Source organism: Vicia villosa, unplaced genomic scaffold, assembly GCF_029867415.1.
Source record: "Vicia villosa cultivar HV-30 ecotype Madison, WI unplaced genomic scaffold, Vvil1.0 ctg.000141F_1_1_3, whole genome shotgun sequence".
Classification (NCBI taxonomy): domain Eukaryota; kingdom Viridiplantae; phylum Streptophyta; class Magnoliopsida; order Fabales; family Fabaceae; genus Vicia; species Vicia villosa.
In genome coordinates this window covers 148,776-162,997 of record NW_026705034.1, presented here as the reverse complement: position 1 = coordinate 162,997, position 14,222 = coordinate 148,776, and positions in this window count along the sequence as shown.

Genomic DNA, 14,222 nt, shown 5'->3' with positions numbered 1-14,222 from the left:
AAGTCTTTCCCTTCTTCACTTCTCTTGCCTTGTACTTCAATTTTCTGCAGAAATTAAAGATTCTTTGATGAGTCATGCTTAAGATTTAAGCCATGCATTATCCTTCCATTTTCCTTTTTCAATTTAATCTTAAATGGGATAAAATTAAACCAAAAATGGAATAAAAATGATGTGGGCTTTGTCTTGGTCGTGGGAGGCCCATTATATCATGGGAAATATGTTTGAACTATGAAAACTTGGCCCCATTTGGAAAAAATACATTTTTGATCAATGTTGGTTTTATGTATTTTCCCAAAATTTAGCCAACTTCAACAAGGTGTAAATCCCTCAATTTTTGTCATATGAAGGAGATCTTGCACTTTTTGGAAACCGCAAAGAGTCCTCTAACCAATGTCCTTGGTCTCATGTCAAAATGATTTTTGATGCTCCTTGTGTGTCCTTTTGAACAAAGTGTCTTTTTGTTGACTTTGAAAATGACCTGTAATGTCTTGGTTCATATTTTTCATGTAATACCCGATATTATATTTATTCGATCTTTATACTTACTAATGTAATTGGTATAAAATAAGGTGGATAAATATGATATATATTTCTACTAATTGGTCTTTGGTGCTAACTAAACCTATTAGTGGCAATAAGAGGGGCATAAAGGTACTTTCACCCTTAAATAGAACTTGGGACATGTTTGGTTGCTCATTTCCTTCCTTAGTTAAAACAGAATTTTGTGAGGGAGAGAAAGAAGAAAGGAAGCGTGGAAAGAAGAGGAAGAGAAGAGAAGAGTTCCAACTTGGTCCAAGCCCTACTTGCATGCAGCAGATTCTGCCCCAAATCTTGCTCTTTCCATCATCTTCATCTTGCTTCAGCACCATCAGCATCATCATCATCTGATTTCATCTCTAAGGTGAGTCCTTAGATAGGACCTTTGGGGTTTTGTATGATTGGGAACAATTGGGGTTTAGGGATTATGAGTGTAGTGTGAATCAATAATGCTAATCATGTTAATCCTGCTATAATCCATGCATACTGATGTTTCTAAGTGTGTTTGTATGTTACAATTTCGTTGGGACTGTGTTGGGGATGCGTGGGATTGATTGTTGGACATTTGGGACTGGTTTAGAACTCTTAAAATGCAGATTTTTGGGTCTGTCAGTCATGTAACCGGTTACATGGTTGACGTAATCGGTTACATGTGTGAAAAAGGGTGAAAAACGCAGTTTTACAGTGATGTAACCGGTTACATGATTCATGTAACCCGTTACATTGCTGTTGGGCAGATTTTCCAAAACTTCGGAAATTCATAACTTTTGCGTCGTAAGTCCGTTTCGCGCAAACTTTATATCGTTGGAAAGCTAGTAACATGTACTATCTAATGAAATAGGTCCCCAAACCAGAATGTTTGATTTAACAATAGTGGAACCCCACCTAGTGAATCAATGAATTAGTATGAGAACTTATGTCTATCATTGATTAATAATTCTTATGTTAAGCATGGCATAGTTTGTTTATTGCTTATTATGATTGTTATACCCATATTTGAAAGCATTATGCCATTATGTTTTATACATTAAAACCTATGGACTCCATCGTTTTGGTTAAATGATTGGATTGATTGCTTTGTTTGTGACCTTGACTTTATGTCATATTTTTGTATGCTTGAATCGAAGTGGCCAGCAGGCTAGATTGGGACGTTGCTCTGACCGTGTAGTCTATGAGCCCTCCCGGACCGTGTAGTCCAATGGAATAACCCGTTCATGTGTATTGTTCGATATGGTGTGCATCTGAGCTACCGTTGCAGTGTGCTCGTGAGTTTCCGCACGGGGTTTTACTCACCTGGCATTAACACACGTGCGTGCTCGGTATGGTGGGGTTATGCGGCTATGTAGGCTAATGCATAATGTGATAACTCACCTCTAGTGAAGTCACGTAGACTAACACTAGGCTTTCACCCGATGGGCTCAGGCGTCAAGGTGGCGGTTTGTACTCGGCGTAACTCACTAGCGTGAAGGAGGTTAACGGGATGATGACGCCAATTAGGCCAGGTCATCGCACGGCCATTTAGGCTTGTGTGGACTCGTTTAACCATCCTGCAGTGTGCTTGTACAAGTCCCTTGACAAATAGGCAGGAGGTTACTCATCGAGGATGCATTTATTCCATAATCCTAGCCGGGGTTGTTTACACTTCTGGATTCCCCGTATGTGGATGCGGGTTTGCATACTTGTTTGCTATACAATGTGTATTTGTTTTAGGCAAGTCCAATGGTGGACGAGTCATTTGTTTTCTCCGTACTTGTACCGGATGTGAGGATAACCCCGAATCAATGGTGGATTCGATTGTTGATGCATGTACCCTGTAGAACCGAGTGGACCCATAGGATAGGAGGACTCACTGAGATTTAGTAATCTCACCCCAATCAACTTATATTTTTTTCAGGTGCAATTTAGTAGTGTTTGGTCAGTAGCAGGTTTGGACTGAAGACTTGGAAGTGGTGATGGCTCGGAGACCTCGTTGGTTTTGACTTTCCGCTGTGCAAGATCCATTGAAGACACATGTTTTGTAATTATTATTATTATTTCATGTTGTATTCTAAATGGATCATCTTGTATCCTTAGCTTTTGTATGTACTCAATATTAATTTTAACGTTTCATGCATAATATACTAGTCAGTTATGTATGGGGTGTCACAGTTGGTATCAGAGCTGGTCGATTCTCAGCCGAGCCATGAGACATCACTAGCAATTCTTTTTCCTCCTCTCAAGTGTGCGTTGCTAGCCTGATTTTACTGATATCTCATTCAGTTGTTGAACTTGATCAACTCATCGACTGAGTGTGAGACAGTAGAATTACGGTAGAGCCGCCACTAGGACTCGTAAACCTGTAAGTTTTGTGAACCCAAGTAGAAAGGATCGGTTGGGTGGCGAATTGTATATGGCAGCTGGATTTATTGGACGACGTAAGTAGAAGGAATATTGGAGTTGTCAGGATTAAAAGGAGCGTTTGACGCAAAGAAGTAATACCCGAACTACGAAGGTGTGGATTGAGACAGCTAGAACCCCCAGGATTTTGATTGGACGAAGTGAAATTTCTCTAAAGTCTTGGTAATAGTAAGGGAAAATCCAATAGGATTGAGTAGGAGCCTTGTAAGTGATATTCTCCGAAGGTGTTGAGCTGGGAATTAGTAGGATTCAGTATTGATGATGTTGCCGGTGTTAAGTATGACGGGTGAGCTGATAGGACAAGATGACCCCTGGAAATGCGGATAGAAGAGTTAGACCTTTATGATTGCGCTGGTACGGACAGTAATTGGATGGATGAAGTATTAGATCCTGATCCAACTTGAAGTACCCTAAGCGAGAGTAGTTACCTAGTAGATGTTGGTGGAATGTATGAGTGTGGTAACTTAAGATTGTCGAAGCTTGAATACCTTGTCGGTGGAAGAGGGCATGCATTTCCGTTCTTATCATTTTGTATTTAAGTTCTAGAACTACGCTAGATGGAATATGAAATGATGTAGAAGCGTGAAATGCAGTGACCTAAGTTCTTGTTAGTTGTTGTTTGTCTGACCCCGAGTGAAGCCAAAGAACTACGCTTGGCGTTGGGCGTTCAGGCGAGTAAGAACTAAGATCTATCCGGAACGTCAGTAGGATGATCGCAGTTATGTTGGTTGTTAGGAACCATAGTATTCCTATCTGGACTGAATTATCCTTGGAATCTCATGCACTGCATGGCAATCCGAAGTTGAACTTCAAATCTTCGTGCTTGGCGTTTTGGCTTTCCGAGTAAGTAAACCTTAGTGTGTAGCACTCTCAGGTTTTAGCATCCTGAGCAGTGTGATTCGAAGGACTTGAGGAACGGTGAGCCTATTGGAAGCCTGTTCAGACACTGGTCGGTTGTGACAGTAGGATACTCGTGGGGGTCATTATACGCCACTGAGGTAGTTTACCTGGATACATGGCCTCGGAGTTAGACCACCATGTTGGTACTACCAGACGGGTATAATGCCACAGTATCGCTACCGTGCACAAAGATGCGTGAGCCATCTTTTTCCGACATGTGTGGGACGAAGGTGATCTGAAGCTCAAGGTAGAATTCTGATTTGGCACTTGTGAGATGCAGATCCGAACTCTCATAAGGTATGTGGGATAAGGATCCATATGTCGTGCTCGATAGTAGAGGAATAACTAGACAGCCGATGGTGAAATGGATCAAGATCCAATACTATACTTATGGAGACCCTGAGTGATCGTGATTGCGTGAGTTAGTATCAGATTGTACCTTGGGGACGTTCTCGTTTCGTGAAGTGTTAAGTTGGAAATCTTGCATGAGTGTCTAGAGTGAGACTCATGTGTGGTCATGATATCCTGGTCAGCATAGTAAGTGGATATCATGTACCATTGGCGACCGGTGATGGAATATGCGAATCGTATCTAGATCGGCTCGATGTGTGATGTGTCTGGTAAGGTATTGCTAGTTACTCTGAGTGGAGAAGTATTAATCTTGGTAAGGCATGGACATTTTGTCTTAGGACTGCTAAGGAGTCTATGAAAGAGACGTTCGGAGTACAAAGTGCAATTTTTGCATTGTGACTACACTCTGACCGTTGGAAGTACCACAATGAAGGATGCGGCCGCCGAGGAAGTCAGTGTAGTGTATGATTCAGAGGTGGCACATACATTAGATGATTGTGTGAATGGAGTGTGGCTATGGGACGATCGTTATATCAGTAAGTCGCACGAGTTATCAGAGGTGATACTACGCTAAGAGAATGAGGAGTATGGTTGGGTAAAAGTTGTGTAGAACTGCTAGAGTTATCATGAGTTGCAGTACATTTTTGAAGGGTTTACCATACCGTCTAAGTAACCAGACTTGTTGGAATGAAAAAAAACATAGCAGTTGTACGTTGTGGAAATCAGTGACAGGGACGAACCTCTAAGTCAGTGAGTATTTAGGTCTCAATGTCCTGAGAATGAAACGTGTACCTAAGTTGTGGTAGATGAATTATATGGAATGGCAGAGTAAGTAGAAGCTTGATTCTGGACAGTATGCAACTTCGGAGAGTAGTAGCCGACGATGGATGTATATGGAGTCCTAACACGTGTTGTAATTGGACAGCTGTAGATAAGGAATTATTGTGTATTAATGGAAACTAAGTGAATTATGGATATGACGTGACTCAGAGGATTTCAAGGTATGTGACTTGTTGGAATCAGAGTAGCGCAACGGATCAAGGAAGAATCAGATATGTCAGAGGTAGGAACGAGCGGACTATTTGTAGGATTTTATGTTGGGATGAAAGTATCTCCCTAAAAGGAACTCGTCGAAGCAGCGTTTCGTTTATGTCAGTCTCTCTCGGAGATCCACCATAATCTCGAGAGGTGTCGTCAATGGGCCGAATTGGGAAGAGACCTTGTGGATGACATGTGATCCGATGTTCGTAGATCATCAGTTGAGCTTGTAAGCATCAAGGGTTGGATAGAGCATCATGACCGTTGAAATGCTGAAAGCAAGTGAAGAATTGCAATTGGCGTAAGTTCCTTGTGGCTAGGCCTTATGCAGGACGAGTGTGCAGGGAGACATGGGCAGTGTTTGCAGGTTAACTGTTGAACTTCACCTTTCATCAGTGGAATCTTGTGTGAGGTGGTGGAATAATAAGGTTGTAGTTGCAGAGTGTTTCACCTTGTGGATGGTAATGACGGTTGTTACGGATAATACCGAGACGAGAATCGAAGTAAGAAGCCTTAGTTGCATACGCAAAGGGGAACTTGGAACGAGTCGTCGTAAGCATCAGGGAGTTGGAAGTTAAGACCAAGGGAATTGGCAGTCATCTCAACGTCATTGAATGGACTAATGTAGGAGGTAATCCGACGTTTCATTGTGGAGAGCAACGCGGTAGCGAGGATTCATGAACAGGAAGCGATTCGAAGAGCTGGGGAAGAATTAGTAATGTGTGTTGAGCAAGGATAAGTTCAACGAAGATTGAAACTAAGGACGCCCGACAGGGATAGAGTATTACGGCTTTCGAAGGCATGGAAGTCCAGTGTAGGTCAGCGGAAATTAAGGGTATTAGAAGATCTTTCTCAGGGTTATTGAGATGAAGTTCCAGAGGGGATGCGTTGGGTGAGTACTAAGGTTTCCGGTCAGGAATGTTAAGACGAAGCATCTGGATAGACGTATTGTGTGAGGATTAGGGTTTCTGACCATGAACAGTAGAATGCAAGTGTCTGCGGAGTAAGGAGATACCTATCGTGAAGGTGATGTGGGATGAGACGCGTCCTGAAGAAGCTACGTGGGAGCTTGAGTCAGAGATGCGAGAATCCTATCCTCACTTGTTTTGGTAAGTTTCTGAATTCGAGGACGAATTCTATTTAAGGGGGGGAGAATGTAATACCCGATATTATATTTATTCGATCTTTATACTTACTAATGTAATTGGTATAAAATAAGGTGGATAAATATGATATATATTTCTACTAATTGGTCTTTGGTGCTAACTAAACCTATTAGTGGCAATAAGAGGGGCATAAAACTTTCACCCTTAAATAGAACTTGGGACATGTTTGATTGCTCATTTCCTTCCTTAGTTAAAACAGAATTTTGTGAGGGAGAGAAAGAAGAAAGGAAGCGTGGAAAGAAGAGGAAGAGAAGAGAAGAGTTCCAACTTGGTCCAAACCCTACTTGCATGCAGCAGATTCTGCCCCAAATCTTGCTCTTTCCATCATCTTCATCTTGCTCCAGCACCATCAGCATCATCATCATCTGATTTCATCTCTAAGGTGAGTCCTTAGATAGGACCTTTGGGGTTTTGTATGATTGGGAACAATTGGGGTTTAGGGATTATGAGTGTAGTGTGAATCAATAATGCTAATCATGTTAATCCTGCTATAATCCATGCATACTGATGTTTCTAAGTGTGTTTGTATGTTACAATTTCGTTGGGACTGTGTTGGGGATGCGTGGGATTGATTGTTGGACATTTGGGACTGGTTTAGAACTCTTAAAATGCAGATTTTTGGGTCTGTCAGTCATGTAACCGGTTACATGGTTGACGTAACCGGTTACATGTGTGAAAAAGGGTGAAAAACGCAGTTTTACAGTGATGTAACCGGTTACATGATTCATGTAACCCGTTACATTGCTGTTGGGTAGATTTTCCAAAACTTCGGAAATTCATAACTTTTGCGTCGTAAGTCCGTTTCGCGCAAACTTTATATCGTTGGAAAGCTAGTAACATGTACTATCTAATGAAATAGGTCCCCAAACCAGAATGTTTAATTTAACAATAGTGGAACCCCACCTAGTGAATCAATGAATTAGTATGAGAACTTATGTCTATCATTGATTAATAATTCTTATGTTAAGCATGGCATAGTTTGTTTATTGCTTATTATGATTGTGATACCCATATTTGAAAGCATTATGCCATTATGTTTTATACATGAAAACCTATGGACTCCATCGTTTTGGTTAAATGATTGGATTGATTGCTTTGTTTGTGACCTTGACTTTATGTCATATTTTTGTATGCTTGAATCGAAGTGGCCGGCAGGCTAGATTGGGACGTTGCTCTGACCGTGTAGTCTATGAGCCCTCCCGGACCATGTAGTCCAATGGAATAACCCGTTCATGTGTATTGTTCGATATGGTGTGCATCTGAGCTACCGTTGCAGTGTGCTCGTGAGTTTCCGCACGGGGTTTTACTCACCTGGCATTAACACACGTGCGTGCTCGGTATGGTGGGGTTATGCGGCTATGTAGGCTAATTCATAATGTGATAACTCACCTCTAGTGAAGTCACGTAGACTAACACTAGGCTTTCGCCCGATGGGCTCAGGCGTCAAGGTGGCGGTTTGTACTCGGCGTAACTCACTAGCGTGAAGGAGGTTAACGGGATGATGACGCCAATTAGGCCAGGTCATCGCACGGCCATTTAGGCTTGCGTGGACTCGTTTAACCATCCTGCAGTGTGCTTGTACAAGTCCCTTGACAAATAGGCAGGAGGTTACTCATCGAGGATGCATTTATTCCATAATCCTAGCCGGGGTTGTTTACACTTCTGGATTCCCCGTATGTGGATGCGGGTTTGCATACTTGTTTGCTATACAATGTGTATTTGTTTTAGGCAAGTCCACTGGTGGACGAGTCACTTGTTTTCTCCGTACTTGTACCGGATGTGAGGATAACCCCGAATCAATGGTGGATTCGATTGTTGATGCATGTACCCTGTAGAACCGAGTGGACCCATAGGATAGGAGGACTCACTGAGATTTAGTAATCTCACCCCAATCAACTTATATTTTTTTCAGGTGCAGTTCAGTAGTGTTTGGTCAGTAGCAGGTTTGGACTGAAGACTTGGAAGTGGTGATGGCTCGGAGACCTCGTTGGTTTTGACTTTCCGCTGTGCAAGATCCATTGAAGACACATGTTTTGTAATTATTATTATTATTTCATGTTGTATTCTAAATGGATCATCTTGTATCCTTAGATTTTGTATGTACTCAATATCAATTTTAACGTTTCATGCATAATATACTAGTCAGTTATGTATGGGGTGTTACATTTCAAATGGTGAACCTAATGACCATGGGACCAATTGCATTTGAAAGATAATTTAATTTCATTCAAAATGAGCTTTGGTTTGAATTTTTTGGATGAAGGATGAGAGAGGTATGACCAGTCAAAGTTCAGTTGACTTTTTAGGAGAAAACCCTAATTTTGAATCTTTGGGTTTTGTTGATTTTTGATCTTTCCTTGATGAATTATGATCATCCAATGATCAAATGATGAATACTTTGACAAAATATTGATGTTGACAAAAAATTTCATTTTTGACTGTCTGTTGACTTTTTGGTCAACCGGGTCGTCTGTTGACTGTTTGAGCTGCTGACGGTGCGTCTGAGTGAATTGAAGTTTGAAAATTTGTATGATGGTATTTTGAGATATATGGAGGTCCATGAAATCCATTTGAGGTCTCAAAAACTTGTTCTCCTGAAAAAACAAGAAAACCCTAGTTAGGGACTGTTTGTGTAGGAGACAGTTAAGCGTACCTGATTTTTGTGCAGTGCTGAGTCTCTGCTAATCATGTGATATTCATAAGACTTCTAGGACAAAAATCTTGGAATTTTGAATTGCAAAATATTGATTTGATTGATGGTACAAAACACTGAGAATTGTACTGTCAGCAGTTTGACTGTCAACTGACTGTTCAGGTATTAATGTAGCAGTTAGAGTGAAAAATCAACAGTCAAAGTTAATTTTCTTTTTGTTGTTTTTGGTTTATGTGAAAGATGAAAGTTTATTTACATGACTTGTTAAAAAAAACACAGACATAATAAATAACTAATATTTACTGTACGCGAGCAAAATTACCGATAATAACCCTGAAAATCATTTAATGCACAGAAAAATAAATATTTGACTGACAGAAAACACACAAAATATTATCTGAATAATTAAGCAACAGTACAACAAATAGTACAACATTTAATAGTGACAGTACAAATATTACATACTATAATGAACAGTACGACGAGTAAATGGTACATTTAAGAAATAGGAGATACGGCAAACTTTAAGAATGACGATTGATAACCCATGCTACAAATAATAACATGTAGATGATTGGGAGAGTAAGCATCCCAGGTCCACATTTTTCAGGGCTATGTAGACAGAAGAAAGACATGATTACCACCACAACGGTGATGACCATAAGAAAACACGTTTCTACCCGCTTCGCCATTTTTGCCAGGGGAAGAAGAGAGAATGAATATGAAGTAGAAATTTGAGAGATGAGTTAGAATTTGATGTGAGATTTTATGAAAAAAATGAGAGGTATTTATAGAATGAAAAGAAGGATAGAGACGTTGGGGAATGAAGTGATTCCGTACAAAAGGAAAATTTGAGTGGAAGTAAGATTTGAAAGAAAGTGTATGATAATGTTGGGAAAAAGAGAGATGTATAGAATAAAGTTAGGATTTGATTTTTGAAAAAGAGATTTTGAAAATAATGGAATATAGTACAAAAGTTAGTGGGAAACAAAAATTAGCAATAATTTACTTGTTACCAGTACAGTCTGAATCTCCGGACTCTGCGCCTGCAAGAAAAATTTAACTCTGTACCGATTGTGTCAATACTATTTATCTGTAAATAAATTTCAAATAAATAGCGTGTGTGAAGTAACAAACAGTAATTGGCGTTTGCGTAAGAATAAACTCAACAGCGAGCCAAAATACCGTATAAGAAAAATTCTAAAAACCAAGTATTCATAAATTAGGATATAAAAATCCAAGATTATAAGAAACTCTTTAATTTTTAGATTGAAGTTTTCTTGAAAAAAGATGCGGGCAAATTTTGGGGTATAACAGTTGCCCCTATTCAATCTTCTTAAACCTGAAGAGATTGTCTGAAATCTGAAGGTAGAAGATGATTGAATATTTTAGATGCCCTGAAAATTTGCACTTACCTTGATCGGAAGAGATGTTGGAAGTTGTCTTTGAATGTTGTCTGATAAATGTTGTTGGCAGATTGAAACATTACCTGAGATGGGCTTTTCAGATGCCATCTGGCAATTGTATTGATGGTTTGTTCACCAGAATGAATCCATTGATTATATCTTGATGAAGGATTTGAAAGTCTTTGCGTTGACTGTTTCGGAACCGTCCAAGGTTACCGCTTTAAGTCTAGGAGGATGATCATTACGGAACTGTCCAAAGTTTTTCCGCTTTAGATTTTGAAAGTTGATCGTTGTGGAACCGTCTGAGGTATCAGCTTTAGATCTTCGATGGTAGATCATTCTGGAACCGTCTGAGGTATCAGCTTTAGATCTTCGATGGTAGATCATTCTGGAACCGTCTGAGGTATCAGCTTTAGATCTTCGATGGTAGATCGTTCTGGAACAGTCTGAGGTATCAGCTTTAGATCTTCGATGGTAGATCGTTCTGGAACCGTCTGAGGTATCAGCTTTAGATCTTCGATGGTAGATCGTTCTGGAACCGTCTGAGGAATCAGCTTTAGATCTTCGATGGTAGATCGTTCTGGAACCGTCTGAGGTATCGACTTTGATCTGCGTTACTTGTTTTTTGAGTTTATAAGTGATTTGGAAAGAGAGATCTCTTCAGAATGAATCCTTGGCTTGATTATATCTGAGAGGATTGATTATAGAATTCAGGGGAACACTGCATGTGTTTGAGAACATCTTTGCTGAAGACATCCGTCTGCCTGAAAAAATCAAGTTAGTGATATGCAATGTTTATGATGTATGTAATGGATGTGTTGAGATTCTCGAACTAAAGGAGAAATATGCATGTTATGTTGTGCATGAATATGTGTATGAATATGATGTATGATGTATGATGCATGGTGTATGATGTATGATGTATGATGTATGATTTTGAGCATATCAAGCTTCTAGGTGGGAGAAATAAATCCCTGCTAGCCATCTGGAAATGAAGGCATTGTGACCGTTGATGATTTTTGCCGTCTTGTTTGAGTACCCTCGGCTGGGAACCTTCTTTGAGAACCATGGTACTTTGTTGAAGGATCTTTGACTACCGCTCGGGGATGAAAGGTAATTTGAAAGTTCTGATTTTGATGCCCCTTTAAGTGGGAATGAGGAAGATGCATAATACTCCGATGCACTATTTGACCAAGTCCTGATGTGGAGATCACACCTTCTGGGGATAGTAATCTGGAACAACCCTGCTAGGGGATAAGATTTCTCGAATCATTTTGCTTGGAGAGAAAAATCTTATCGGGGAATTTGCTGAGAAATGTATTTCTCTTGGGGATTTTTCTTCGGATGCTGGTTTCGGAATGATGTCCAAGTGATTGGGACATTACCTAAATTCTATTCCTGTTTTTTCTTGGTAAACATCAATCATATTCAAATGCACATGTTCACTCAAATTTATCATTGGGACGTTTACGTATTCAAAACAGAAAAAAGTGAAAATGTTGATTTTGAGCCTAAGCTGCATTGATTTTTGAAAAAGAGCCATGATAGGCTGATTAGTACAAGGAAACAAAAATCCTAGTAGTAGGAAATTGTCATAAAGCTTTGGAAAATATTTATAAAGTGAAATAGCTATGTGAAAATGATCCAGTCAAGTTTCAATTCTGCTATTGCCAATCTGTCTTCGAGCATCTCATCCCTCACTTGTTGGAAGAAAGTAATTGGACTGATCGGTATCTTTGATGTGTTGAATCTTGAAGGTGAGTAGGTAAATAAACGGAACATAGTTGTACGCTTTATTCCCTAACTTTTGCCTAGGCTGCCCTTTCAGGTTTTCAGCCTACCAGGATGATTATATTTCTTTGGTCTCTAACTTTTGTCTGGATCTCCCTTTCAGGTTTTCAATCCACCGAGACGCTCATTTTTGCCCAAGTTGCCCTTTCAGGTTTTCAACTTAGCGAGCTTTTCTTTTCAAGCGAAGTACTTTTTGACTATGTCCGCATTTACAGGGTGTGGGAAATCCTCGCCATCCATGGTGGTAAGCAACATGGCACCGCCGGAGAATATTTTCTTGATTACAAATGGTCCCTCATAAGTGGGAGTCCACTTGCCCCTGGGGTCACCTTGTGGTAAGATGATGCGTTTGACAACCAAGCCACCAATTTGGTATGCCTGACTTTTGACTTTCTTGTTGAAGGCTTTGATCATACGCTTCTGGTACAACTGACCATGACAAACAGCTGCGAGCCTCTTTTCATCAATCAAGTTTATCTGGTCTAACCGTGTTTGAATCCAATCGTCTTCGTCTAGATCGGCTTCTTTCATAATCCTTAGGGAAGGAATCTGAATTTCAATTGGAAGAACTGCCTCCATACCATGAAGAGCATGGAGTTGCCCCTGTTGAAGTACGCGCAGATGTGCGATAACCATGAAGAGCAAAAGGTAATATCTCATGCCAGTCTTTGTAGGTTACTGTCATCTTTTGTATGATTTTCTTGATGTTTTTATTGGCAGCTTCCACTGCGCCATTCATCTTTGGTCGATATGGAGAGGAATTATGATGCTTGATCTTGAACTGTGTGCAAAGTTCAGTAATCATTCTGTTGTTTAGATTTGTGCCATTGTCTGTGATGATCCGTTCAGGGATGCCATACCGAGAAATGAGATTGTGCTTGATAAATCGGGCCATAACATTTTTGGTGACAGAAGCAAAAGAAGCTGCTTCTACCCATTTAGTGAAGTAGTCGATAGCGACTAGGATAAAACGATGTCCGTTGGAGGCAGTATGCTTGATTTCTCCAATCATATCAATACCCCACATTGCAAAAGGCCAAGGAGCCGTCAGGACGTTTAGCGAGACTGGAGGTACATGTACTTTGTCGGCATATATCTGGCATTTGTGACAGGTTTTAGAGTGATGATGGCAGTCTGTTTCCATAGTAGACCAGTAATAACCTGCTCTTAAGATCTTTTTAGCCATTGTATGTCCACTTGAATGAGTACCAAAGGCACCATCGTGTATGTCTTCCATAATCTGTTCTGCTTCCTTCTTGTTTACACAACGAAGTAAAGTCGAGTCATGGTTGCGTTTGTATAGGTGTTAGCTGAAGATTTCGTTGAACAAATATATGTGCTTCGAAGGAGTGTATGATCGAAGGCAAGGTGGTTACTGATGACCATCTCTGAGAAATATAAAATGGCTACTGATGGCCATGTTTCGATAGTAAAAAATGTCTAAGTTTTTTATGAAGATGATGGCTACTGAAAGCTATTGGAAGGACATATCCTCGAAGACTTAGACAAAATTTATGAATTTGCTTAAGTATTATTATTTAGCGTGTTTGTTAGTAAGTGTTATTAACATACTGCCACGCGTCGAAGATGGACTCAGGCGGGAAGATTTGAAATTCGAAGATAGTTGCGTAACTGCTTATTCACAGATGTCATCGCTGGAAGTTCTTATGAGAAACGTGGCAGCGGATTAGCATAGGGCCGTTATGGTCGAAACTAGTATAAATAGGAGTTTTTATGATAGAATTCCGTGTGTTCATTTTGTACAAATCACTCACATATTTACTCAAGTATCAAGCGTTAACGAGAACGAGTTCGCTGAGAAAATGTACGTATGACACCACCATCTTAATACATGAGTATTATCTTTTATTGCTTTTCGTTTTCGAATATCTTTAAATTCTTGCATTCTACTTACTTCTTGTCATTTACATTACTGTATCTTTACTTTCATGTTATTTACTTTCATATTATTTACTTTCATGT